This window comes from Schistocerca nitens, chromosome 4 (assembly GCF_023898315.1).
Source record: "Schistocerca nitens isolate TAMUIC-IGC-003100 chromosome 4, iqSchNite1.1, whole genome shotgun sequence".
Taxonomy (NCBI): domain Eukaryota; kingdom Metazoa; phylum Arthropoda; class Insecta; order Orthoptera; family Acrididae; genus Schistocerca; species Schistocerca nitens.
Genome location: NC_064617.1, coordinates 441193411 through 441203341, shown reverse-complemented (window position 1 = coordinate 441203341; position 9931 = coordinate 441193411). Strand labels below are relative to the sequence as shown.

The window sequence follows — 9931 nt, the reverse complement described above, 5'->3', positions numbered from 1 at the left end:
TCTCAACTTTCATAAGCACACTCAGATAAAATGTCTAAAATTTCTTCGGAGGCGTAAGATGTTCCCCTATCACTTTTTAAACTTAAAGTAGGGTATCTTTTATGACGTACGTGATGAACCCTAATGTAGTTTTTATGACCTTTGGGTGTGAAGTGCCGCAGGTTCATATATGTGGCCAAAGGTTTCTCACAGAATGAAATACTGTAAATAATTTGCAGATTATTACTTTGACTTCAGACTTAACTATTTCTCTTCCGTCAGTATCGTCTCCGGACGGATTTCCTTTCTTCATGATTTGAAAGTTTTAACGTACGAAATTTGAAACAACTTCCGGAAGTCATTATTCTCATTATTCACTTGCTATTTTACTGAATCAACTAGTGAAACATTCAGACATTCAACAAAATCATAGATTTTCGCTCTGTTAGTTACTGCCCCATTTGCCATCCTAACTGATGAAGTGTGCTGGCTACCCAAAATTAATCTTGTCTTTCGCTGTCACGATATTCTCATTGTATTCTCAAAAGCATTTGTTTAATATTAGCAAGTGCCGTCAATTTTCCTACTGTCGTTAGCTTGAAACTAATTTCTCTTCTTTGATAGGGTTTTCTTTTCTTGTTGTCGCTCGAAACTAATAACGAGTTTTGCTGTTTGCCTGTGTACCTTCGTTCATAATTGTCGTTTTTGTTTGCGTGTATAGTCTACATTTTCTATGATGCTACACCTTTTATATAAATTAATATACTACAGAGTTATCTATATTTATGATTTTCTGTTTGGCTAGTCTTTTTCTTCCTAGCTTTGTAATTATCCTTACTCCACAACTTTCGAGTTTATGGTTGCTTGGAATTGAAAAGTCTTTAAAAACTGCCACATTCTGTACAAGTTTTTTATTGCCTGATAAAACGGAGTCACTTTTGAGTTCATTTGATATTTCTCCTGGAAGAATGTGTGCATATCAAATATATATTTCTTCTCTGCAAATTATAGCAGTGTACGACGTTTCTTTTTTCTGGCGTCATATCTAAGACTTGTCGCTACGGAAACGTTCTTTATTTTTTGTCTTACTTTCATACTGAAACGTGGAATATGCTGCCGTTCATCAATTTCTGTAATCCTTCGAAGATGTCTTCTGACTTCCCATTAGAGTGCAAGCATATTGGTGCATAGACTTGAATGATTTTTATCGAATATCTTTTACTAATTTTAAAAATAAGTATGTCTGTTGTGTCTGAGAGTTCTTCAACACGTATCTTACTCATTTTTTTATTTTCTTGTTATTTTATTAAGTAATCAGTTGTTTACTGCATGAAGCATGAAAAGGAACAGACTTTCTGAATAATATTTATGTCCTATGTTACGACGCACAAGAATTACTGAACCAGGTGCCATCATTACGATACGAGTAAAGTAGCATGGCTTATTCTGCCGAGGGTACTGGTAGTGAGCGTAAGGGATTCTGCCTATTCCTCTGCTCCCAACAACCCCCGCAAAAACTGCAAGTTTACACGCCGCTTATAGTAGATGGCACCACATCAGCGTATGTTATTGCGGTTTAATTGGCTTGACGTCTTGCGTGAGCCATTTACTCTGTTGATTCGACGTTAAATGCAACGGAAACAGCCATTCGTTGTAGCACTGTCGTTATTCTAGTGCTACATATGTCAACATGGCGCACACTTAGAAACAAAGACGCACGAGTACATTGAGCGTTGCAGACAGCTGTGCGAGTAGAATTCTTCAAGGTCCAATACGTCACGCTACGGGAGATGTATATATAAGCCACATCCAGCGATTATTAGACATAGACCAGTTCCGACCTGCAAGAAAGAGATACAAGCTAACTCAACATGAAGGGTGAGTAAACACCTCTTTTCCTCTGCTAGACTTCATTGCGAAGTGTATATCAGAATACACGTGTTATTAGAGGTTATGTCAGGCATGTTCAATCAGAGATATTCAAGATTAGCATCACGAAAATTTATCCATCTTAATTCCTTGTATCTATAATAAATTATCGTAGAAGCTCATCAGTAAAATTAGCTCAAATTGCTCATGGTACATTAAATTCCGTAGTCAAGTTCTGCAAACAACTTACTACGAGACACTATTCTGTGTTCTGTAAGTGCTTGTAATTACGGTTCCTGCAACCATGAAGAGCCTTCTCCACATTTCTTTGGCATCTATTTTTATTATAATTCATTAGGTTGTAGTATTACACTACAGCGAATTATGAGAGGCAGCTGCATTTACAAAGGATTTGTAATTTTGAAATGTTTCTAACACACCGAAACCTTGAAAGTTTGGAATCACTTTTCAGCTTGATCACATAATTCTTCGGATGATACGTATTTCGGTCTTTAAAATTTTACTCATAAATTATTTCTCAAATTTAACAAGGGAAAGCTGAGCCATACTTTCGTAATGGCAGCAAAATACCGATAGTGCACTCTACAACAAATAAGTTCTATTAGCTTTGAGTTGGCCATAAAATGCTGTCATGGCATTTCGGATAACATCTTCTATCAGAGGGTCGTTACACTTGAATGTACAGGAACTAAGTAAGTGGACAAAAATATAGAAAAACCACGAGACAGACATACTTGAACGTAAATACAACGCTAGGCAAGCCAACAGGTTGCGCTGTTCTATTTGATCATGAACGGTACCTGTATACTTAATTTCCCCAGAAAGTTGTGGCAGTCGAGATGAAAACAGTGTTCTGTGTAGTTGAGAGCGCATTATGTCGGGGCTCAGTGCATTCGAACGTGGGCAAATTGATGGTGCTCGTATGTTGGGCGCTTCCGTAACAAAGGTAGCCGAAGTGTTTAGTGTTTCAAGAGGCAAAGTATCAAAGGATTATGTCGCATACAAGGAAAGCGGAAAAAAAATCATCAACTGGGTCGCAACGTGGATGAAACTTTGTATTCGTCATTGAAGCCACTATTGTGACGAAAAATAAGGGGACTTCAGCTGCTAAAGACATTGACGAACTGAATGCCATACTCGCGAACACTATCTGCACCAAAACAACATGAAGGGAGCTCCATAAGCAGGGAATAAAAGGGTGAGCTCGAACTCCAAAACCCCTCATCAGTCATGATGATTCACGTAATAGGAGGACGTGGTGCCAAAGTCACCAAACCTGGACAACGTAGCAATAGAACAGTCATTTGGTTGGATGAGACATATTTCAGATTTTTACAACTTCAGACCGCGTTTATGTCCAAAGAGTGAAACATGGCGGGGCTTCAGTGCAAATTTGGGCAGCCATATCGTGGTATTCCATGGGTCCCATGGTTTCTCTGGAAGGTTACATCACGTTCACGGATTAAGTGACCATTGTGTCTGAGCAGATCCATCCCATGGTACAATATCTGTTCCACAGTGGTGACGTTGTGTTCCAAGACAAGGAAACTGTTCACACAGCTCGCATCGTCCAGGATTGCTGTTGTGATCATGAGGATGAATTGTCGCATCTTATTATTATTATTATTGTTCTTTTGTAGTCTGATACGCCCGCTAAACCCGCTGGGCAGAACTGGTAATATGATTGTGGAAAGGGCCAAATATTGAGGTCAGTTTCTTCTTCTAATTGTCATTTATTGTAATTTAATAACTTTTAGAACCAAAGCGGCACATAGACAGACCTTTACCGAATGCAACTCATTCACGGCTGAAGACCTCCAAACAAGAAATCTTAACAAATAAACAAGATAAAAATCCAATTACAATAACAATAAAATAATTTTAAAAAGCAAACATATGCAAAGTGCAATACAAATGGCTGAAGGCCACAATTAAGTTTCAAAATTTTAAAACATATTACCATAATCTTTTAAAAGCAGAAGGCCACAATGTTTAAGCTTGATAGATAAATTTAAAAATTAATTTTGTAAAATTTTTAAGAAAATAAAAAAGTAACCATAAGCCTTGAATTTAAAGTAGCTGACAACAGATAATTAAACACCGGTGGCACTCAGAAGCCCCTCGTTCACTTAGGCGAGACAGGTGGTGAGCCCAACTATATTTGATCCGTCGGAACCCAACCAGGGGACAGCCACGGACCGACCGACACAACGACTTGCTTCCCGTCAATCAGTATATGAGAACTCAAACCGGAAAGGTTACAAACGTGATTACCCACAATGTAGTATGTATTAGCTGTCAAAATTACGCACCATGTTGGGCAGCTACAACAGGTGAGGAAAGAACGCTGGCTGAAATTACGTTAGTGGCCACGGCAGGTAACTGGAACACTAGCCGGCCGAAGTGGCCGTGCGGTTAAAGGCGCTGCAGTCTGGAACCGCAGGACCGCTACGGTCGCAGGTTCGAATCCTGCCTCGGGCATGGATGTTGGTGAAGTCCTTAGGTTAGTTAGGTTTAACTAGTTCTAAGTTCTAGGGGACTAATGACCTCAGCAGTTGAGTCCCATAGTGCTCAGAGCCATTTGAACCATTTTTTTGGAACACTAACGACCACAAGACAGAAAATTCCACTGGTGCACTCAAATAGTAGTCGACCAAAATAGTTAACTGCAGCGCATGGCGGCTAAATTTCAGCAGTGGAAACACTCGGTGTTGCTCACAGGAAAACCTCCCCAACAGCAAACCACCGAAACGAACCACCACAACACGAATGGACGTGGCTCGGGTAGTTGAAACCACTACTCAACTTTGACGTCCTGGATCGGACAGCTAGCTCCGACACTGCGCAGTGTCTGCAAGCGGCCCTAGCCGACTGCACCACGCGGAGATAACTTCCCTCGTTCGGAAAAACCGACGGAGTGCCTCCAGACACCCTACCCGGAAACTATATGCACCAAACCAAATATGGTAAACGGGGCAAACATCGATACACATCACTGCTACCACGCGAAGAAGAAAGAAGAACCACGATGTAACCGCAACAAGGGCGGGAAACCAAACATAGACAGCGAAGTTCACGAAAACGCATAGTTGGGAGTGAGCGCGGCCCATAGTCTACTTAGGAGAGAAGAGTGCGTGACTGCTCTCTACCTCGATCACCGCCACCTCAACTTGCCACTATTTCGCAGGAAGAATTATCATTCCCCTAAAAGCCATACATTCCCATTCCAGGTCTGTGTTGAATGCCAACGGTTTTCCTGTGCCGTATTAGGGATGATGATGTGTTTTTGGTGTTTCCACATTTTGTCTATGCCCTGTATGTTTCACCTACTATATCTGAATGATTCGTTTAGTTCTCTCCTTTTTGAAAACTGTTTGTAACTGATCTTTGTATTCGATGTATGATGCTACTACGGCACGTAAAATAACTTTCTGTCGTGAACTTTTTCAGTGCTGGTGATCCTGTTTGCTCTGTGTACATTGGCAGCCCTGACATTGGCTGACCCCCAATGTCCTGCCCACGACGGAGCCACGCCCAAATACTTCCCTGACGAGTCGGACCCGAACGGCTTCTGGGAGTGCAGCAATGGCGTAGCCATTCACGAGAACTGTGCTCCAGGACTCGTCTGGAACAGCAACATCAACGCCTGTGACTGGCCTTAGGGGGACAGCTGAACGTCTACTTGCATGTTCTGTTTGTTGAATACATTGTGTAAGTTTGAGCCACATGTCAAACGAAGACACTTCAAATTAAACCCGAATGTTTATAGACAATATTGTTACATAACTCAACAGCAAAGTTCATGCTGAATAAACAGTAATTAAATTGATAGCAGATGATTTAATTTAAATGTTTTCTGTAACATTTTAAAGCAATGAGGACTGAAACATGAGGCGCCGCCTCCTGTCAAAAACTGTGGCAAAAGAAAATTCTGTTAATTTATAGCAACTATGGAAGAAAATAAAAAATGGTAGTTTGCTTAAGTAAGGCTGGTGTTAGCCATAAATTTACAGAGTCGAATTTTTAGCACATTACTGTACTGTACTAAAAATACCCGACACCCTTATCGTCACCAATATTGCGCAAATGAACTCCGTGAACAACAGCTTCAGAAGATGACTTTCAGTTACTGTGTAACAAAACTAGAAAGAGATATACACACTATGCAGTATTGACTACCATCTTAAAAAAATTAGCACTCTACATTCAAAAGAAATATTCTATCCTATTATTTGATGACAGGAACGAAATGGTAACATGGATTATAGTCTGTCATGACTGTAAAGTACAAGCACGTTTTGGGGCTGTTTCGCTTGGTCGCCCTTTGAAAATATCTCTTTTTCTGTGTGATACGTTATTCGAGCAATGAGATAATCACCATATCACAAAAATTTCATCAGACAAAAAAGTAAAAAAAAATATGTCTGCGGCATATCTACAACTTGTAAAAATATGCAGCTTTGTCATTTTTTCGTTTTGTCACTTTTACTGCTCTCTTTGGTTGATGAAATTTAACACTACAAATCACGAACTAAGGAAATATCACTTTCATAATTTTCCTCTGAATGTTTGAGTTGCCTGTAATTACTAACGTACACTCTGAGATCAAAAGTTCTAAGACACGCTAGTATCTTGTTTCAGTTTATCGTGTCACTTTGCACATTAACTCGAAACAGTGGTGCTACTTTTCACTTCATTGTTCATGGCTAACTCTCTATACACTCAAAACCTGAAACTTCTAGGAAAGAGCATAGGATACTCACAGTTCTAGAACACTGGATATCACTCAAAAACTTCTAAGACATCAAATTCGGAACAGCCAGATAGTTTCAAAATAAACGGGAACATTCGAAAATTGTAAAACATACTGGACTATCGAGCACATTGATGAAGCTACATTATCATTTTAGTAAATCTGAAAGCATCCCTGAAATTTATGGAATATTCCCTGACAGAATGAATTTATTTCAAGAAGATCTTCATTGATAAATACATTCCCACTATTGAATTCCTCTGAGAGGAAAAGATTTATCTGAGACTTTAGCCGTTCCTCACCCCCCCCCCCACCCCCCACATAACATTCACATCAGAAATCCAATCTTTCTAATGCAACTGAAATCTTACGGAGCACATAAACACAAACACACACGAGAGAGAGAAAGTTGGTAGCCGATCGTCTGGTGAAGGGAGGTAAACGGATTCTTGGGATGTGCAGGTATACTTTACTTCAACAGAAATGTTCCAGGGGTGTTTCAACGCTAAGCATCCACCACTGTGCAAGAGATGTATCACACATTAATTAATCAAGCGCTGGAGATAAAGCAACATTATATGAAAAGCCTTGTCTTGTATTGAAGTGCTATGATACCATACTTAGTCTCCTCCCCCATAGTGCCTCCATTGGGCTACTTTCTTCAGCACACACAAGCGTAAGCAACTTCACATGTCGCAATAGTGACGGGCAGGAATGTTCCATTTCTGTTCACTGAGGGTCATGTGAGTAAGTACGAAATTTCGCTGCAGTCCTCATCAGAGATAGTCATCACTTCATGGGACTCAAGAACAGAGACAAATAACGTTTTCCCGAGGCGTACAAAGGACGCTACTCCCGTTTTGCTATAGAGCAACATTTAGATTCTTAAAATTGTCCCCAAAGCACACCTAAGACGAAAAAAAAAGATGCACCGCAAAGCTATTGTCCGAATGGTACGGAAATTGGTAGATGTGATGTATATGTGCAGAGAAAAATATGATTGCAATTCCAGAAAAATTGAATGATTTACTCGAGAGAAAGTGGTTCACAAACTGAGCAAGTCAATAGCGCGTTGCTCCACCCCTCGTCTTCATGCAGTCACCTATTCGGCTTGGCATTGATTGGTTGTTAGGACGACAAAATCCGGAGCTGGTTGGATGTCCCTGGCAGTAATGTGCGGGCGGGCGTTATCTTGCTGAAATTGTAAGCCCAGAATGACTTGTCATGAAGGTCAACAAAAGGGGGCCTAGAATATCGTCGACGTGCCTCTGTGCTGTAAGGGTGCCGCGGATGACAACCGAAGGGGTCCTACTACGAAAACAAACGGCACCTCAGACAAACACTCCTGTGTGAAGGGCGACAGTCAGGTTTGTGTCAAATGGCTCCAAGCACTATGCGACTTAACATCTGAGGTCATCAGTCCCCTAGACTTAGAACTACTTAAACCTAACAAACCTAAGGAGATCACACACATCCATGCCCGAGGCAGGATTCGAACCTGGGACCGTAGCAGCAGCGAGGTTCCAGACTGAAGCGCCTAGAACCGCTCGGTCACAACGGCCGCATCAGGTTTGTGCCCCCCACTGTCTGAGATGTCTACACTTCGCTGGTCATCTGTCTTATTTAGAAGCGGGACTCATCACGGAAGACAATTCAACTCCAGTCAATGAAACTCCAAGCGGAAGACGTGTCTGGAGACGCCCAGGACAGCGTCATGATACCAGCTTGACTGTCGCGCACCATAAGGCACGAGAACCAATAGTGATGGTTTAGGGTGCCATTTCTCTTCATAATAGGACTCCTTTGGTTTCCATCTGCGGCACCCTTACAGCACAATGGTATGTCGATGATATTCTACCCCCCGTTTGTTGCCCTTCATGGAAAACCATCGTATGCTTACAATTCATCAAGGAAATGCCCGCCCACACAAGGCGAGAATTTATACTGCTTGCCTTCGTGCCTACCAAACCCTACCTTGGCCAACAAGGTTGCTGGATCTCTCCCCAGTTAAGAACGTTTGGAGCATCATGGTCAGAGCTCTCCAATCGGATCAGGATTTTGACTATCTAATGCCGCAATTGGACAAACTATGGCACTATATTCCTCAGGAGGACAGCCAAAAAATGAATCACTGCCAAGCCAAATAACTGCTTGCATAATGGCGAAAGTTGCAGAATGCGTTATTGGTTTGCTCAGTTCGTTAAACTCTTTCTGTTGAGTAAACCATCCAGTGTTTCCGAAACTGTACACGTTTTTATGTGTATGCATGTATATCATATCTACCGATTTCTGTCCCATTCGGGTAATCTCTTAGTGGTGCGTCGTTCTCTCTCTCTCTCTCTACATTTTTTTTATTTTTTGGTGTGTTCTTTTTCGGTTGCCACTTACAATAATTCTAACAACTTCGAAACGCCACTGATCTGTAGTAAATACATTACTTTCAGACGTCTTCATTTTTTTAAAATAAGACAAAGCAACAATGCTGAGATCAGGGGAAAAGGAGGAGTATCCAAGACACTGAACCTTATCAATACAAAATGGATTATAAATCTTCGACTGAGGCATTGAACTACTGTTGTAATGAGAAACCTAACAGTCGTAATGCCTCGGACATGGATGTATCTGACGTCCTTAGGTTAGTTAGGTTTAAGTAGTTCTAAGTTCTAGGGGACTGATGACCACAGATGTTAAGTCCCATAGTGCTCAGAGCCATTTGAACCATTTTTAAGGCACGATTATAAATACGTTTACATGAAAATACACATTATTACTAATTGCACAATTATCTAATAGATAATCCAGTCGCCGCCATTATCGATTGCAGCTTTGCACCTTTTTGGCATGCTTTTCACGAGATTTTCTGCATATTCTCTCGTTAACAATCTTCAAATTATGATTTTGTATGACAGCTGCTCCATAGTGTATACTGGATTTTCTTTAAGCTTCATCTAAATACACGCCAAACATTTACGATTGGATTTGCATCCGGAGACATTGCAGGCCAATCCATCGTGGACATCCCATTGTCTTGTTTCCAAGCTGTACAGAGACGGCTGCGATGTTTCGGATCATTATCCTCTGGAAGCACGCTTTTGCCTCGTTCAAACCAAATAGTTTCTTCACGGACCTCAGAAGTCATTTTTGATAAGTACTGCACATTTTTCAGCGTTTAAATTGGCTGCAAATAAGTGCAGATAACCAAAACTGCCACCGACAAAATAGGACATTCAATTCTCACACTCTATGCAAAAGAGCATTGACTTCAAATTCGAGACCATACCAGAGATGTCGCTGAGGACTTTATATTTA

General features: G+C 40.9%; 1 long non-coding RNA gene across 1 annotated transcript; it reads left to right on the top strand.

The window, feature by feature from the left end:
• The first annotated feature begins 1605 nt into the window (after positions 1–1605).
• Positions 1606–5700, top strand: LOC126251463 (uncharacterized). Its single transcript, XR_007545738.1, has 2 exons — positions 1606–1857; positions 5320–5700. It is a non-coding gene; the product is annotated as an uncharacterized LOC126251463 (long non-coding RNA).
• The last annotated feature ends 4231 nt before the right edge of the window (positions 5701–9931 follow it).